The following is a 19297-nucleotide window of genomic DNA, read 5'->3' on the forward strand; positions in this document are numbered from 1 at the left end:
ATGTTTTTGTTATGTTAATGATGTGAATTTTGGAAAATACCTGAGTATGGGAGCTGGTTACCAGGGGAACCAAAGGCAGGACTGAAGGGTTGGAAATTTTAGTCCCATCCCCACAATCTCTGGGGAGGGGGAGAAGGGCTGGAGATTGAGTGCATTTGCCAATGGCCAATGATGCCTCAATCATATCTATGGAATGAAGCCTCCATAAAACACAACACAACAAAACAAAACACAAAACTTCCCAGTGGGTGAATATGTGGAGATTTGGGGAGAGTGCCAAGCCTGTAGAGGACAAGGAAGGACACCCTTTTCCAAATACTTTGCCCTATGGATTTCTTCCATCTGCTCTTCCTGGGTTATACCCTTTTATAATAATCTAATAATCTAGTAAGTACAATGTTTCTCTGAGTTCTATTAGCTGCTGTTGCATATTAGTCAGACCCAGAGATTGGATCATTGGAACCTCCAATCCAAAGCTGGTGGTGTGGTGGGGTTAGCAGTCTTGTAGGACTCAGCCCTTAACCTGTGGGATTTGACATTCTCTCCAGGTAGATAGTGTCAGAATTGAGTTCAATTGTAGAACACTCAGATGGTGTCAGAGAGTTGCTTGATATGGGGAGCGAAACTCCTACATTGTAGTTGGGTACAAATCACAGCTCCCTGTTTCATTTGAAGTCCTCCCCCATTAATTGCCTCTCTGTCTCATCTCCTTACCCCCCCACCGCCCCAACTTCCTGCTCTAGCTACACTGACTTTGCTATTCCTTGAAACCTCCAGGCTTGCTCTTGTCTCATGACCATTGAACTGATTGCTCCTTTTGTATGAAATGACTGGGCCCCTTAACTTCTTCAAGTCTTTTCTCAAATGTCACTTTTTAAAGTGAAGCCACTTTGTCCATTCAACTTCAATTGCAGCACCCCTAGTCCATCTTACATGTCTTGCTCTTTTTTTCCTCTCGTTGCACTTACCATCTCCAACATATATTACTTATCTGTCTGGTTTATTGCCTGCCTCCATGCACCAGAAAATACATTTTACAAGGGCAGAGATCTTTGTTCAAATCCCCAAATCTTAGAACAGTTTCCAGCACATGGTCGGCTCTCAATAAATATTTGTTAATATTCAACTGAATGAATAAATGAGTGTGTGAGTAAATGCATGTGGAGTTATTTGGGGTTTTAGTGATACTGATGTCATCACTCTGTGTCTTTGATCTTAATGTATCTTGTCCAGAGGAGTTGAAAATTTTCTTCCAGTTGTCATAAACCCATCTGGATTTCAGTTTTTATTGCTAACATCATTGAATATCATATCTTCAAAATCTCAAATTAAACAGAATATAAATGGAAGGGGAAGGAGAAGAGGAAGCCAGACACCCCAAACTGTAAATTTCAAGGGGGAACTAACACATCTAAGCTTGAAAATATTCACTGTTGTTGGTGTTAGTTTTGTATGGAGGCCAGAAGAAAGTGATGGCACTTGAAACATAATTGCAGTTGAGTTCAGTAGACGAAGGGCTGGGAAAATACAGAATACCCCATGACAGGCAAAAAGAATAGTGGGACATTTCAAATACAGGTCATGAAAATCAAACTGAGTCAATAACAAAAGAATTTTGGCCATGATACAGAAGTTTTGCACTTTCTTCAGAAGTAGCAATGAACTTGAAGAGCATATTGGTTATGTCAGTTTGCAGTTGTTGCTATCACAAATTACCACAAGCTTAGTAGCTTCAAACAACACAAATTTATAATCTTACAATTCTGTAGTGTGAAATGAATCTCACTGAGCTAAAATCAAGGGCTGTGTTCCATTCTGGAAGCCCTAGGGGAAAATCTGTTTGCTTGCCTTTTCCAGCTTTGGAGGCTTCTCACACTCTTTGGCTCATGGCCCCACTTCATCTTCAAAGCTAGCAATGGTTACCCAAGTCTTTCTCACATAGCATCCCTCTGGCACTGATGCTTCTGATTCCTCTTTCCACGTTTAAGGACCTTCTCATTACATTGTGCCTAGCTGGGTAATCTAGGATAATCTCTTTATTTTAGAATCAACTGATTAAGTCTTAATTCCATCTATAGTCTTATTTTCATTTTGCCTTATGTGATATTATAATTTTTAACAAGAAATACACACAGTAGTCCCCTCCTTATCTGTGCTTTCACTTTCCAAGATTTTCCTACCCACAGTCAACCTCAGTCTGAAAGCAGATGATCCTCCTTCTGACCTTTCCTGCTCAGAAGATCAATAGTGGCCTAACCCTACATCACAATGTCTACATGATTCACCTCACTTCACCTCATTACGTAGACATTTTATCATCTCACCAAGAAGTTCAGTACAGTAAGATATTTTGAAAGAGAGAGAGAGACCACATTCACATAACTTTATCACAGTATATTGTTATAATTGTTCTATTTTATTATCAGTTATTGTTGTTAATCTCTTACTGTGCCTAATTTATAAATTAAACTTGGGGCATCTGGGTGACTCAGTCGGTTAAGCATCCAATTCTTGATTTGGGCTCGGGTCATGATCTCACACTTCATGATATTGAGCCCCATGCAGAGCCTGCTTGGGATTCTCTCTCTTCCTCTCTTTCTGCCCCTCCCCCACTTGTGCTCTCTCTCTCTCTCTCTCTCTCTCTCAAAATAAATAAATATTAAAAAAACACTTTATCATAGGTATGTTTGTATAGCAAAAAACATAGTGTATATAAGGTTCAGTACTATCTGTTTTTTTAGGCAGTGGATGCTGGTCTTAGAATGTACCCTCAAAGGATAAGGAGGACTCCTGTATTTGGTTCCTGGCACAGAGCTCCTAAAACCCTTGGAATTTCCTAAGTGATGAGAGCAGTAAAGTATCTTTTGTTTATTAATGAGGTGACTTTTGGACCCCCCCCTCCCCCCACCGAATGATGAGGGCTGGTTGCCAGCAAAACCAACCAGGTGGTTAGAGGATTGGAATTCAGTCCCATCTCTCTAACCTCCAGGGGAAGGATTCGATCAATCACCAAAGGCTAGTGATTTAATCAACTATGCCAATGTAATGAGGCCTCCCTAAAAACCCGAAAAGACTTGTTAAAAAGAAAACCACAGCTCAAAATGGTGTCACTTAGGTTAAGACCGCAAGCCAGTAACCCAAGACTTCATACCTAACCTAACTGCAGCTAACCTAACCCCCCAGAAATGTAACCTTTAGCCAGCCAACATGGAATTTCCTGGTCAGCACTAGGAAATTTACCAATAGACCTCTTCTGATCCCCTCAGGAAGGCAACCTTGCCTAAAAAAAAAGATTTTTTTGCTAACAATTTCCTTTTGTTCACTCCCTCTCTACCTTTAAACACCTGTCCTCTTCTGTAGCTCTTTGGAGCCCCCCTCAACTTGCGAGATGGGATGCTGCCCGATTCACGAATCGATTAATAAAGCCAATTAGAGCTTTCAATTTTACTTGGGTGAATTTTTGTTATTTAACAGACTGGCTCGGAGAGCTTCTGGGGTTGGTGAACATGAGGAGGTGCTGGAAGAGTGGTGTGCCTGGAGAGGGCCTGAGGCTCCATGCATTTACCCTATACCTTGCTCTATGCATCTCTTCCCTATGGAAGAGTTCCATAGTTCCTGAGTTCCTGAGTTCTAGGCTTTTACAATAAACTGGTAATCTAGTGTTAAAAAAACACAAATTCAACTAAGTTTGAAGGTCTAATTGGATTTATTAAACAATTCGTTAACCAGGCAGTGTCCCCATCTAGAAAGTAGAGGGGAGCTCCAAGGGATTGTATAAAATGGAAAGTTTTTATAGGAAGGAGGGCAGGGCAAGAAACTTACTAGCAGAAGAAAAGAAAGCATTATTCTAGGCAACGTCACCTCCTCTTAGGTGGAAGGGAAGGGGCTCTCATTAGGTGGGTTACCTTCCTTTGGAGGATGGAGAGGGCCCATGAAACAGGTTACCTCATTGGTGCTTACCAGAAAATTCCTGATTGACAGGGTAAGACTTATATTTCTGGGGGAGTTTGAAACTGCAGTTAGGTTAGGTATTAAGGCCCAGTTTGGTGACTTGGCCTAAGTGACACCAACTTGGGCCTGTGATTTTCTTTTTAACACTAGTAAGCAAAATGTTTCCTGAGTTCTGTGAGTGGCTCTACAGATTAATCAAGCCTAAGGAGGGAGTTGTGGGCAACTCTGATTGGTCAGAAGCGCAGGTAACAATCTGGGCTTGCAATTGGTAGTCTTATGGCCCTGAGCCCTTAACCCGTGGAATCTCATGCTATCTCCAGGTAGGTAATGTCAGAATTGAGTTCAGTGGGAGGACACCCAGCTGCTTCCGGACCATTTGTTATTGTTGTGGGGAAACCCTACAGCCTCCCCTCTTCCACCTCTCCCATTGGAATTGGAGGTACAGACCCCTTTTACATTATAAAATAACGTATTCACAAGTTCCTGAGGTTAGTACATACATATTTTGGGGGGGCATATTATACCTACCACAGATGATATTGTAATCACTACAGTTTGTTTGTTTGTTTGTTTATTTGTTTAGAAATGGGTTCCAGAGGTGTGCCTGGATGGTTTAGTCAGTTAAGCATCCAACTCTAGATTTTGGCACAGGTTATGATCTCATAGTTCATGAGATTGAGCCCCACATTGGGCTCTGCACTGACAGCATGGAGCCTGCTTGGGATTCTTTCTGTCTCCATTTCTGTCTCTGCCTCTCTCTCTCTCTCTCTCTGTCTCAAAATAAATGAATAGATGTTTAAAAAGAAAAAGAAGAAGAAGAAATGGGTTCTAGAAAAAAAAAAAGAGAGAGGGATCAGACTAGTCCAAGTAACCTCTATTTATCCATGTTCCTCACTGGCTATTCTAAGTGCTAAGTACTCAAGAGCTCTGCAAAAAAAATTTACATGACTGATTAGAAAACAGGAAGCATCCATAGCTGACAGTAAATATTTTTTGGATGGATTATTATAAAGTACAGTAAGATTAGTCGTGTTTTTACTCCACAGAAGTGTTTAGGATCTCTTGGGGGCAAATAAGAGGATTTCCTACAATTTCCTATCTGTCATTATGTCATATATTTACAAACTTTAGAGATAAGTAATAGAGATTAGAAGACAATGATATTAATTATCAAATAATAATGTTTCAGAGTTTCTCGGTGAATGCTGTTGGACTTAGGTAAGTCCACGGATATTTTTTTACTGGCCTCCCTCCCTACCTTTGGAATAGATGATGCACATACTTTCCAATTGATCTTCATTGACTTCTCCCTCTCTCACCTTCCTCAAGTGGTGGTTAATAATGTATGAATGATCCTGAATTCATGGATCTGTCATTGGTAACACCTTCTTCTGGATTCTCACACTGGTTCTGATGGAAGATAACTTGGACCCTGGGTCAGAGGACTCTGTCATTTCCACTTTCCTAGAGATCTACTTCTCCATGGCTAAACTGGGCCCAAAATATAGTAGGCCTTTAACAAATATTTGTGGATTGATAGATTGGGTTAATCCTTTGTGAATGAGTGGTTTGGAGCAGATGAACTTCATCTCAGATCTTACATGGGGCTCTTCAGAAACATGTCCTGAAATGAAGATTTGTGTGTAAGTAATATGTTAAGGAAGGACTTCTGAGAGAAACAGGCACCAGTGTCAGGGGGACAGGACGAGGGGAGGAAGAAGCCAACCAAAGAAGTGATCTCCACAGAGCCGCAGCTTCTGCTGGATCCCACACGGAGGCTCTAAATTGAAATTATAGCTTAAAGTTAGTACTTTTGTCAGGGAAAGGAGCTGGGATTTATATTCTGCTATCATTCACTTGTTGGCCAAAGGCCACCCAAGGGGGATGTGAACTCCCAGGCACTTCCAGCTCTCAGCAAAGTTAGCAAAGTGTCTTTGGCAGCTCAAGAGATGGCCTCTGAAAAGAGGCACAGGTGATGGTTTTCCTAAAAGCAAAAACACAGAAGGCAAGGGAGGGACACAGAAATGGTCAAAGAGATCTGAGGGGATCTAGGGAAGCCCCAACAGCATTCACCACAGCTTCTTCCAGCCCTACAACTGTAGAAATATTGCTGCAAAGTGACAAAATTTCCTTATTTGTATGGGCAAAAATTCACATTTTGAGAATTCTGAAAGAGAGGTACTCCTGTACTTGAGATACATTTGCCTTTAATAAATATGGGTTTGCTCCCAGGAAATAAATTTTTCCAGTGGTAAATGTGGCTCTAAAGTACCATGGTATACATAACTTCTGCATTTAAAAAATTCCATTTGGTTGTTTCTAAGGGTATTTCTGACTTTTCTAATCCAATTCTACAGAAATTCTACAGAATTTCTAATCCAATTTTCTAATCCAATTCTACAGAAAAATGCATTTGACTGCATACTAGATCCAAATGTCCTTCTGATTGGTTATGGTATTAATTTGGTTTAATATTGATGTTTTGGACATTATTCATGGCACGGTTAAAAAACCATAAAAATGAAACTTGAAGCATATGTTCTTTGGCTCATTTATGAACAAATATCTCCACAATTAAAGCAAAAATTACTGAAAATAAAAGAAACTGAAGAGGCCCATCTCCTCATGATCCTGAAACCAACGAGGGCAGAATGGTCCCTCAGAAGATTGAGACATTTCATGTATAAAGCTTTAAGTTAATCTGGTTTCCAGTGCCGGTCAAAAAGGCACTTGAAAGCAATGCAAAGTGTTGGTTTTGGATCATTTTAACGCTAAAACACATATTTAAGCCATTTACACAAGACAAACTAACAATTTTTTTGGCCAAGAGCCTGCCAATTACGATGTTAAAAGAGCAACATAAGAAACCATGAGTTGTTTGGGATGTAATTTGAGCCTGTTCTTTGGACCAGCAAAACTGTGAAAGACCAACATGTTCCTATTTAGGACCCACTTGTTTCCGTAGGCTTACAGGGCTTCTGTGTGTCAAAACTATTCTTGAAGCTGTTTATCTTTGTCTAGAAAATGGCAGAATTACAAAGATACCATTTGACCAACACAGTTATGAGCAAGATGTAATATTTCAATCCACCTAGAAAGAGCAATGACTGATTATTAAATATACCACACGTATTTCCAGTCATAATGAGGATGTTGATGATGATGGTGATGAGGAGTAGAAGCAGGAAGGGGAAAAGGAGGGGGAGGGAAGGGAATGGAGGGTACTGTGTTATGTTTCTTTCTGTTACTAAGCTGCTCTGGGGCCTTTTTACTTGCTCTTCCTTCTGCCCCAAACTTGTTCCACATTTTGATGTAATTGGTTCCCTTCTTCAATGAGGTATAATCCCAAAGTCATGTTCACTAGGCAGCTTTCCTAGGGCTGATCTAATATTATTTTCTCTGACACACAAACATCCTCTATGATATTGCTCTGCTTTGTATTCTTCATAACACTCATTAGTAACAAAAATTATTTTGTCCACTTGATTTTTTACTTATTTGTTGTGTGTCTCTTCTAGGCTCACCACTCTTATCCTGTGGAGGCCTCTGACTCACATCCAGCCCCCTTCCTTTCCCATCCCCGGTTCCATCCTGTGCCATGAGAGGCCCTTGTACATCACTCATATGGGCAAGCTTGCCCATCCAAGTCCCGTCCAATATACCACCATGCCTATAAAGGGTGGGGTATAGCAAAGAGGACTTTGCAACTTACTTTGCAACTTGTTTTTAAAAATGAGATAGATTATTGCCTGGATAGAGAAATGGCTAGATGCATGAAAAGCAAGTACAGCCAGACATAAATGGTAGAATCTACATGGTAGATATATAGGTGCTTGGTTTTTTTTGTTTTGTTTTGTTTTTGTTTTTTACTTTTTAAGTTTTATGAATGTTTGAAAATTTTCATCATACAAAGTTGGAAGAAACACAGAAAAATAAAAGAATTGGTTTGGACTCAGGAGACCAATGATTGGGTCGCAGATCTGCTACTCACTAGCAGAGCTAACCTTGGACAAATTCCAAACACTGTGAGAATTATATTAAAAATAAATAGTTTGACTATGTATTAGTCAGGACTTTTTTGGCTGGAAGTGACATAAAGCCATCTCAAAGTAGCTGAGAAAGAGGTTAGCATACATACCTGGGAAGAAGAAACCTTCAAACTAGACCATTTGAAATTTCTCCCCATTTCTTTAAAAAAACTTTTTTAAGGCTTATTCATTTTTGAAAGAGAGAGAGAGAGAGAGAGAGAGAGAGAGAGAGAGAGAAAGAGAGAGAGAGGCAGAGAAAGAGAGGGAGACACAGAATCTGAAGCAGGCTCCAGGCTCTGAGCTGTCAGCACAGAGTCCCACATGGGGCTCAAACTCATGGACTGTGAGATCATGACCTGAGCCAAAGTCGGACATTTAACCAGCTGAGCCACCCAGGCGCCCCTCTCCCCATCTCTTGACTCTGCTTCTCTTTATGTGTTGGCCTTTCCCAACACATAGTTTTCCAACTCCATATGGACTTTTCCCATGCAACAGAGAAAGAGAATGGCTACAGATATTATCTCTTTCCAATTTAGTGGCCCTACATGTAAAAGAGGATTCTCTCCCTGGGGGCACCTGGTTGTCTCAGTCAGTAGAGGATATGACTCTTGATGTTGGGATCATGAGTTTGAGCCCCATTTTGGGGCATAGAGATTACTTAAAAAAAAAAAAAAAAAAAAAAAAAAAAGAGGACTCTTTAAACATCAATAATGTAAGATTCCAGGGAAGAATTTGGATTGGACTGAATGAGTCCTGAGCCTTCCTTATAGCCCCAGGATGGTATGTGATTAGCTATGTCTGGATCATGTGCTCATACTTGCTCCAGGCTATGACTGGAAGACTCAGCAAAGCCACAAAAAATGGGATTAGGGATCAGTCTCCATAGCCCAAGGAACATTGTTACCAGAGGAAAAAAGGGAAACTAGAGACAGAAAAGAAAACAGATGCCTACTATATAGCTTGGGCTCTCAAGAATCTAGTGCTAATGTTTTAAAAATGCTGTTCAGACTTCTAGGCTGGTAGTAGATGCTCAGAAAGTATGTGTTGAGTAAAAGAGTATGTTAAACACCCATGGGAATGACAAATTACTTTAAATATTAGTAATGGGAAAGTTCTTAGAGATCAGCTAGACTAACCCTTTCATTTCACAGATAAAAGAAAATGAGGCTCAAAGAAGTTAAGTGATGTTCCCAAAGATATGTGATTACTTCTAGAACCAAAGCATCCCATTCTCCCATACTGCCTCTTCATATTTCTTTAAAGCATTCCTATTTCCAACAGTTTCCCTTTGCCCCTCAGCTTTCAGTAGATTAACCATCAGCTAACACCACCCAGGCATCCTGATAGCAAAGAAAATAGAGGCTAAAAATTACAAAGAAAAGGAAAAGAAAAAAAATCTACCTTTGTTTAATTGTTATTCTAATGAGTTAAGCCTCATGTTCAGCACAGGCAGACTCTTCTGACAGAAAAAAGACAGATCCGTTGGCTGCCCCCATGGACTGCTTGTGGATAAAAGTGTGTTTACACAGCTGGGTTGGTCCAGAAGGAGCCAGGACTGAAAACAGTCGATGAGCAGGCTGATGGCAGGTGACAGCTGGGAGCATCTGTTTCCTATTACAGATATTAGGCTACAATAGTGCTATCCTCTGACCCTTGGGTCCAGCTTCCTTGGGGGCCTGGGTGTGTTCCCAGATCTCAGGTGCTGACAGCCAATTTGCTCGCTAACACATCCTCAGGGTACTCCTGGGTTAGAATGGTTCTAGTCTGGGATTTGGAAGAAAAGCTCAGAATTCAGATAGGGTGGGTGAAATTATTGATGTTCAGCTCCTAAAGCAAAATTTAATTCTGTAGTAAAACCTGTTGGAAAGAATAGGTCATTCATTTCCTTCCTTAAGCTTCCTTCCTCCCTCTTTCCCTTTTCTTTGTCCCTTCATTTGCTCTTTTCTTCCTCTTTAGCTAAGCAAGAATATTGGAAGAAAATCTACTCTTAATTTTGGTAGAAAAACAGAATTATGCTGCTCCCAAGTTCTCTATGGCAGTTAGCCACACTGGCCAGCATCTGGAAGAAGATCTATTCTGTCTTCATAAGAATGAATATTAGACTTAGAATATCACCAAAAGGTATGACTGGATGAAGGATGCTGGTCTTCATTTGGGTTCCTCTGAACATAGACCCTGAGAAAGGAACTCAGGTGCATGAAGTTTTTTGGGAGGCGGTTGTAGGAAGCAGAAGTGAGGACCATGCAGTAAGGCAGGGGGGAGGAAGCAATTGGTGCTGTAGGCAACCCATGACTCGATACCCTGAGATCTGAGAAATTTATAAGAATGACTTTCAGAAATGGGGGAAGAACAGAAAGTTGGAGCATGAAACCCCTCTTTGGTTGAGGGTTGCCCTGGGGAGTGTCTAGACACAATTGTTTCTAGGCTGTGTTTGGGCATTAAGGCTGAGAAAGCTATGTGGCATTGGAAATGGCTTGAGGCCAGAAAATAGAAAGCCAGGGAAGCTGACATTGCAAGTTGGAGCTGCTTGCTAGAGATGAAATCAGAGCCAGAGGCATCTGCTAACAAAACGTGAGCAGACAGAATAAACCCATATAACTACAGGTTAATTTGTAACTGGAATATGGGATGCCATTACATTATCCTCCTTACTTTTGTACATCTTTGCAAATGTCCATAATAAGAAGTAAAAAAAAAAAGTTATAGCTTAATATACAAATCACTTCCCTTTAATGTCATTCTCACACTTAAGAGAAGCATTGGAATAGAAGCTAAATAACCCATCCCCCCCCCTCCGCCCCCCGTCAAATACTATCAGGCACATTCTTCTTTGTAAAAATTATAAACATGGAGACATGTTATGTGTTCTAAACAATATAAAATAATGAGTTAATAATTCCAAACAAATAATTTGTTTTAAGTTTGCTGAAATTGCATTGAATTCACAAAAGTAGATTATATAGCATTGGCAGATATAAACGTTATTGGGAGGGGAAAGACCCTGACCCTATATTGAAAAGAATTATAAAGTTGCATTCAAAGCATCCTGGACAATGGGCATCTATTGTTTTTTGCAGCCTACCATCCATGCATGTCCCCTGCTCTTTTTCCTCAGTTAGCTTTTGGCTTTTGTTTGGGAGTTGAAAGAAGGGAGAATGGGGAGGTAAGATTTTTCTTGAAGGAGATTAACTAGTAGAAACCTTTCTTTTATATTTAACAACTTCCATGAATTGATTAGATAACTGCCCATCCTTAATATTTCAAAAGACCTTAGAGCAACTGCACTGACACAGGTTAGAAATCTGAAAAATTGGGTATGAAGGCAGGTTAGATAGAAGATTGTTACTTTTACTTAAACTGCTAGAGGGTGTCAAGAGAGGTGTCTGGGTTGGGTGCCCAAGATAAAGGTTTGCAGAACAGCTTTGGGAAGTGATTGCTACATGTAGCTAAATTCTGGGAATGCAGTCGGTAACAGTGTTGTCCTATCAATGGAAGGGAGCCTATCTATGCATTTATTTATTTATTTATTTGTTTGTTTATTTGTTTTATTTCAGTATAGTTGACATACAATGTTACATTAGTTTCAGAGGTACAACATAGTGATTTATCTATGCATTAAAAACTACGAACATCTTTTCTATTTCTGCCTGTTCCATTTAATATTGCTGTTAAAAAAATGCTCCATATTCAATGATATAAAAAATCAACTATTTTATTATGCTTATAGATTGACTATGTAGGTCAGGAATTCAGGCAGGGCACACTGGGGATAGTATGTATCTGTTCCCCAAAGCTTGGGTCGAATTTTTGGTCCTATGTAACAAGGGACCCTTCTCAACAACATCTTCCTTAGCTCCCTTTGTGCCCTTAGTGCAGCCTCCTCAAGGCCTTTTAGATTTCTAACATTCTCCTTTAGGATCCCCTCCCATTCAGGTTGCTTCACCTAGTTCCAAAGGCAATGCCACATGTTTTAGTCTTGTTACATTATTTTGTTATGTTTTGTTATGATATTCATCCACTTCTAAGTAACAAAATCTGTTCCAGTTACTACTGCCATGTAATAAGTGGTTACTCTTACAATTACTATGTAATAAACTTTCTCTTCCATCACTAGAAGTCACTGGTAGAAATATAAAGAAAAAAGTCCCCATGTGACTTATCTATGGTGGGAGTGTACAAAAGAGAGAGAGAGAGAGAGAGAGAGAGAGAGAGAGAGAGAGAGATAACTAGTTAGTGAAGATAAGATGGGCAAACTGGAGGCACTGGAGTTGTCCAGAATCATGAGGACATCCTCCCAGCCATTGCTATCTTTCTTTGGGCTTTCAGTGTCAGGGTCATGGCATGATGCCCTCAATATAAGAGCCAGTGGACTGTGGTTATGTTGTTGGAGCCTATGACTAAGTACTACTTGTACTGTAAACATAAACAAAAGCTATTTCATTGTTATTATTATCAAGATTTGGAAAGGGCAAGGGGAGATGGCCTGTTTCTGCTCATGACACCTAAGCTGGGAAGACTCAAAGGCTGGAAGTTAATCCATGGCTGAAGACCGGATCTTCTGAAGGCCCATTCAATTACATGTCTGGTAGTTGGTGCTGGCTGCCAGCTGGGATCTTACCTGGAGCTGTTGGTCACAATGTCAATATATGATTTTCCCATGCAGTTGCTTGTGCTTCCTCAGAGCATGGTGGCTGGGATCTAAGAGCAAGTATTGCAAGAGAGAATTGCAAAGAAACTGCATTGCTTTTCAGAAGTTACATGGCATGGCTTCTGCTATATAGTCACAAGCTGGCTCAGAGTGTCAAGGGTGGGGAACATAGGTAGACACACCTTTATATGGAAGGAGTATCAAAGTCTCATCGTTCAAAGAGCATGTGAGATGGACAATGTGTGGCCATTTCAGAAAAATTATCCACTGCACTGTCATATACCAAAACAGTAAGATGACATATTACAGATATAGAACATTCTGTGGTTGCTGGTGATATGTCAAATCCTTTACCATAAAAAGAAATAGCACAGATATCAGAGGATTAGAGACTAAGTCTCTGGAGGTAAAGGCAACTCTTTAAACCTGTCATAAGAATCTTAGGCTCAGAACTTGGGATTCTCAAAGTCAACATTTCTTTTCAAATGATTCTTCTGGAATTATCTTCTTCCTCCTGAATTGTATCTTTTATAAATATTTTGATTCATAGTAAATTTTCTCAGTTTGGTTTCATCTGAAAATATCCTCAATACACTCTCATTCCTGAATGCTTGTTTAGTTGGGTAAACAATTCTAGGTTGACATTTCTTCAGGACTTTGGAAATATTTTATCAGTAATTCAAAAATACCATTTTCATCTTCTACCTTCAATTGTTAAACCAAGACATCTAATTTCAGTCTAATCATTTCTCTTTAGGGATTTTGTCTCTGGTTGCTTTTAAGATATTTTTGTCTTTGATATTCTGAAATTTCAGTATTATGTGTCTAGGTTTGGATTTCTTTTATATATCCAGCTTGAGATTCATGACCTTCCAAAATATGAGAGTTTCTGTTTTTCATCAATTCTGGATAATTCATATCTATTGTCTTTCTTTAATGTTTATTTATTTATTTATTTTTTTTTTGAGAGAGAGAGAGAGAGAGAGAGAGAGAGAGAGAGAGGCAGAGAGAGAGGGAGACACAGAATCTGAAGCAGGCTCCAGCTCTGAGCTGTCAGCACAGATCTGGAGGCAGGTCTCAAACTCAAGAACCCTAAGTATATCTGTCATCTCTTAAAATATTACATCTTCTTCGTTCATTCCATTTTTTTATGTTCATGGAATTCTAATGTTATATATATTAGACATTCTATCCTTACCATTCTCTCTTCCGTGTCGATTACATTCTCTTCCATATATTCCACCTCTTCGTTTCTTTGATCCTCATTCTGGGTAATTTCTTTATATCTACTTTCCAATTTGCTTGATTTTTTTTCTTAAGTAGTGCGTAAGTAATATTTAACCCATATGCTGTTATTATTATTATTATTTTAGTGAACAATTTTCTAGTCTTAGATCTTTAATTTTTTCAATTCTTTCAGATAATTTTCAGGTATTTTATTTTTTTAATGTTTATTTTTTATTTTTGAGAGAGAGAGAGAGAGTGCATGTGGAAGGTGCAGAGTGAGAGGGTGGGGACAAAGGATCTGAAGCAGGCTCTGTGCTGTCAACAGAGAGCCCAGGTGCCCCTTGTATTTTCTTAATCTTTGCTTGGTTTTCTACTCCCTCACTTATTTTTTTCTACTCCCTCACTTATTTTTAAAAACATTTAAGAAATATGTTTTTCTTATTCTGTATCCAGTGACTTCAAAACCAGAAGCCTATGAGATCAAGTCCATTGTCTCTTGTTTCTGTTCTTACTAAAGACTGTTTGTGTTGTTTCTGCTTTTCACCTGATGGGCTTAAAAACCTAGACCTTAGCATCCTGCTATATGTAAGTGCCCTTAGTAGATAGAAATGGGCCTTGAGCACTGGCATCCTGATGTAAATTAAATAAAACAAAAACGATTTCACCCCAACTCAATCCAATCTTATTTCTGTTAGTAGTTTCATTTGTATTTTAGTACATGACCTTCTATTTCCCACATATATTGTATATGTATGTATGTAAATATAATAAAAATAAATACACAGACACACATATGTAAATTATATGTTAAGTATTATTTCGGATTTTTTTTTTTTTTTTTAGTTAACCACATGCCATTGATAGCTTTTCATTTTAGTACTTAAAAATGGTTAGATCATCATTGTGTTTTAATAACTTATTTAGCTATTCCATATTGATAGAAATTCAAGTTTCCGGTTTTTTCCTTTTCTCCTGCACAAGCAATGGTGCAATCAACCTCCTTGAGCAGTGCCAAACTTGTAGACATTATCTGGTGAGTATTTTTTTTTGCATGAATATGTATATCTTTGTGCACATATAGAAATATTGTAGGTAGACTCTTAAAAGCGGTTCTTCTTTTTTTTTAAAATTTAAGTTTATTTATTTATTTTTGAGAGAGACAGAGAGGGAGAGTGGCAGAGGGGCAGAGAGAGAGAGGGAATCCAAAGAAGAGAGAATCCCAAGCAGGCTCCGCACTGTCAGCATGGAGTCTGATGCCAACTGGAACTGATGAACCATGAAATCATGATCTGAGGCAAAACCGAGTCTGATGCTCAACCTAGTAAGCCACCAGGAGCCCCTTTTTATTTTTTTTAAGTTTATTTATTTTTTTGAGAGAGAGAGAGACAGAAAACTGGATCTTCTGAGTCAAAGGGTAAGTACATTTAAAATTGTGGTAGATGACCATCAAATTGCCCTCCAAAAATATGCGCAAATCTTTATTCCTCCAACAATGAACAAGAGTGATTGTTTTCTCAATCCTCACCAACAGGATATAGTATCATCAGTCTTAAAATTTTAGATAATGATAGAAGCGGACTGCTGTCTATTTCAATCTGCAATTAAATACTTAAAAAAAATTTATTTATTTATTTTTTTTACACCCCAGCGAGGTGGGACTTCTTTTCATAAACTGTACTTCTAGCAAGGGCCAGGGTTAAGTTAAACTTCTGGTCTGGGGACCATAGAGCTATTGCTTTACTTCTTTCAATCTTTGCTTCCTAAAACAGGTTGAAAGGTGGTTGGTTACTTGTTAAAGGACTCTTGTTAATAGTTACAAAGAAACATTAGAGGGATTACATTGTTGCTGGATCTTGATCTTGGATGCTACGTGTAAAAGAAAGGTTATCTACACTTTCATTGTCCCCAGGGCAGGGCTAGCCCTCACCTCCCATATGGAATCCGGGCAGAACTGTAGTTTTCCCTACTGTATGGGGCCGGGCGGCGGCGGGGGGGGGCTGCAAAGACGGAGTAAAATTAAGTTCTGAAGTGTCACTTCATTAAATCATGGCTGCTCTAATTTCATGTCCTATCACATCGCTGGTCTGCCAAACCACTCGGATCAGTTACAGTCACAGGACTCCGGCTCACTAAGAGGCAGGTTGAGGGGAGATAGGCAACAGCGCCTGCGCAGCTCAGAACGAAGCTCCAGGTGAAATCCACGCAGAACTTCTGCGGCCAGGTGAAACGTTCGCTAGCAGTGGGCAGAGTCAGATCAGCGCGTGGGCGTAAGCTTCCGGCCACGTGGCTAGGCGCATGCCCAATGGAAAAGCTTGACGTAAGCCCCGCTTCCTCACCCTGGCAACGGGCGGGTGACTACTTCCGGTGCTGTGAGGGCTCGGGGCTGACGCGGGTGAGTGTCCCTCTTTCTCACGCTGTCCGCGCTGCTGCAGCCGCGGCGGCGCTGCCTCTGTCCAGGCCCCGTACGCTCACCGGGACATCCTCTCCGGGGCCGGGACGGGGCGGCGCGCATGATGCCCACTTGCCTGGGGCGGTGCTGAAGGAGCGGATCCGGGACGTCCCTCGGCCCCTCGGTCGCGCGTGGCGCCCGTGTCGGTCCCCTTCTCAGCGTTGGCTCCAGCTTGGCGGTCTCATTCCTTCTCCGAGGAAGGGGCTGTCTGTGTGTGGGCAGTCCTCACTGTCCTTCACTCACTTTGCAGTGCGGGCTGCGGGGTTCTCCGAGTCGGAGGCTCGCAGAGACCCGAGAGTGTGCACCCTAGTCGTGCGTGGCGGGTTGGGGCCAGGGCAGCCCCGTGGTGTAAGAGGCCTGGTTAGGGTCCGTCAGGACGTTAGCATTTACTGCTCAGGCGGCGGCGGAGGAAAGGACCGAGAAGATGGAGAGGAGGGTGGAAAACAGGAGCTGGAGCAGCCCTGGAAATAGAGGGCATCGTGTTTCCGGAAGGAGGGAGTTTAACTTGACTCGCCTCTGTAGGGGAGGGGAAAGGAAAGGTATTTTCGGGACCATGTGACTGAGATCGTTGAATACTAACCTAAGGAATTTTTATACAGTCGGGAGTTAAAACAGTTTCCTTTTTTGTTTGTTTTAAATAAAGCTCCACCCCCACTCGTAAAAAGCAGTGCATGCTTATTAAAGAATATCTGGAGAACGCAGAAATAATTATAAAGAGATCACCTGTAGTTTTACCAACCCAGCATTTTGATCCCTTTCCTTTTTTTTTTTTAATAGCAAATTCTCAACCTATTTGTGATTATAGTGTGTGTGTATAAAGTGTGGTTATAACCAAAAAGCATAATTTTTGTACATTGCATCCATTGCATAGATTGATCTTTTTTTTCCCCTTTAGATATAATTAACATACCATAAACCCATCCTTTTAAATTGTAAATTTCATTGGTTTTTACTATACTGATAGAGTTGTGCACCTATCACCACTATATAGTTCCAGAACATTTTCATCATCTCCAAAAGAAACTGCCCATTATAATCACTTCCCCGTTTGATCCCCCAGTCCCTAGCAGCCACTAATCCACTTTTGTGTCTATTGATTTTCGTATTCTGGACATTTCATGCACTTGGAACTATATGATATGTGGCCTTTTGTGTCTGCCTTCTTTTACTTAGCATAATGTTTTCAAGGTTCATCCATGTTGTATTATGTATCAGTACTGCTTTCCTTCTTAATGACTGAATAATATTCCATTATATGAATATGCCACATTTTGTTTATCCATCATCAGTTGGACATTTGAATTGAATTCTCTTTTTGACTATTATGAATAATTATGTAAACATTCAGGTACAGGTTTCTGTGTGGTTATAGGTTTTCAGTTCTTTTGGGTATATATCTAGGAGTGGAAATGCTGGGTCATATGGTAACTATATTGAACTTTTTGAGGAGCTGCCAGATGTTTTCCAAAGTGGTCTGTCCAGCAGGATAAGAGGGTTCTGATTTCTCCATATCCTTGTTGGCACTTATTATCTATTTTGAATTACAGCTATGCTATTGCTTATGAAATGGTATCTCACTGTGGTTTTGATTTCCATTTCCCTGATGGCTAGTAATGTTGAGCATCTTTCCATATGCTTATTAGCCTTTTTTGTATCTTTGGAGAAATGTCAGTCTAATTCCTTTGCTCATTTTTATGTTGAGATTTTAAAAACTTTGATGTTATATGAGTTCTTTATATAGTCTGGAGGCAAGTCCTTTATCAGATATATAATTTGCAGTGGTTTTTTTTTTTTTTTTTCCATTTTGTGGGGTTTCTTTTTGCTTTTTGAATAGTGTCCTTTTAACCTTTTGGTGAATACTAATTTATTTATATTTTCTTTGGTTGCTTGTGCTTTTGGTGTCCTATGTAACACCATTGTCAAAGACGAGGTTATGTTTTTTCCTAAGAATTTTATAGTTTTAGTTCTTACATTTAGTTCTTGATCTGTGTATATCAAGGAATAGGTGGGTAGGAATAAGTAGGATTCCAAGTTCATTCTTTTGCATGTAGCTATCCAGTTTTTCCAGCACCATTTGTTGAAGACTATCCTTTCCTCATTTAATGGCCTTGGTACCCTTGTTGAAAACATATTGACCATAAATAATAAAGGTTATCATTTGTTAACCATTTTTCTATGTTGGATATTTAGGTCACTCCCAGATTTTTGTTTTTCTATATTATCCTGTGTTAAACACAGCATAAAAGACATAAAGTCTTTTTTGTGTTTGAAGTTATTTTGGTAGAAAGTGTTCTCAAAATTGAAATTATTGGGTCAAAGATGAAATAAGTGTGTTTTGGAGCTCATTGAATGAGGCATTAAACCTTCAATGTCATGATGTTAAGAGTGGCAAAATGTTTCTTTATCCATCAGTTGCTATAGCTTAAGGGCTGTATTTCTATAAAAGCCTTTTGCTATAAGATGAATGGATTCCCTGACTTATTATTCTTTCAACTGTTTCTAAAAGACTAAATAAATCTAGAGTGAAAAACTTCAACACCAGGGGCAAACAGGACATGCAGTAGTTTTCTAAGTGGTGTAAAGAAAAAAAAAGTGTCATCACATGCAGTAGGAAAATAAAACAGTCTTTGAGAGAAATGGGGTCAAGATTTAGACCTTAAATCAGTGTCTTCAAAGTCCCTAGAGCAGAAACAATGTTTTATTCTGAGTTTCTTTTCTGGCCTTGATAATCAGATTAATTTACATTCATCTTAGTCTCAGAGATGGCTAACTTAAACCTGTAGATAGTACATGGTTTAAAAAAAAAAAAATCAAATACATAAAGCTATTAGAAAATCAAGTTTTCCTTTCATCTTTGCCCCTCAGTCTCTGAGTTCTCCTTAGAGGTATCCACAGTATTATTGTTACTTGTGCTTTAGTGTAGACTAGTTCATACAGAGTATCTCTGGAAAGGTAGTATATACAAAATTACACATTTTAAGTCTCCTGATACTG

The 19297-nt window shown here is 39.6% G+C and overlaps 1 protein-coding gene across 10 annotated transcripts in view; it reads left to right on the plus strand.

Moving 5' to 3' along the window:
* The first annotated feature begins 16057 nt into the window (after positions 1 to 16057).
* The window catches only part of TASP1 (taspase 1), a 310143-nt gene continuing 306903 nt past the window's right edge, over positions 16058 to 19297 (plus strand). For all 10 annotated transcript variants that reach the window (XR_009603954.3, XR_009603956.3, XM_060611829.3 and 7 more), the window contains exon 1: positions 16058 to 16246. The gene's annotated coding sequence lies outside the window, so the exon portion shown is untranslated. The remainder of the gene's footprint in view (positions 16247 to 19297) is intronic.

The sequence above is a fragment of the Panthera onca genome, chromosome A3, assembly GCF_046562875.1.
Source record: "Panthera onca isolate mPanOnc1 chromosome A3, mPanOnc1 haplotype 2, whole genome shotgun sequence".
Classification (NCBI taxonomy): Eukaryota; Metazoa; Chordata; class Mammalia; order Carnivora; family Felidae; genus Panthera; species Panthera onca.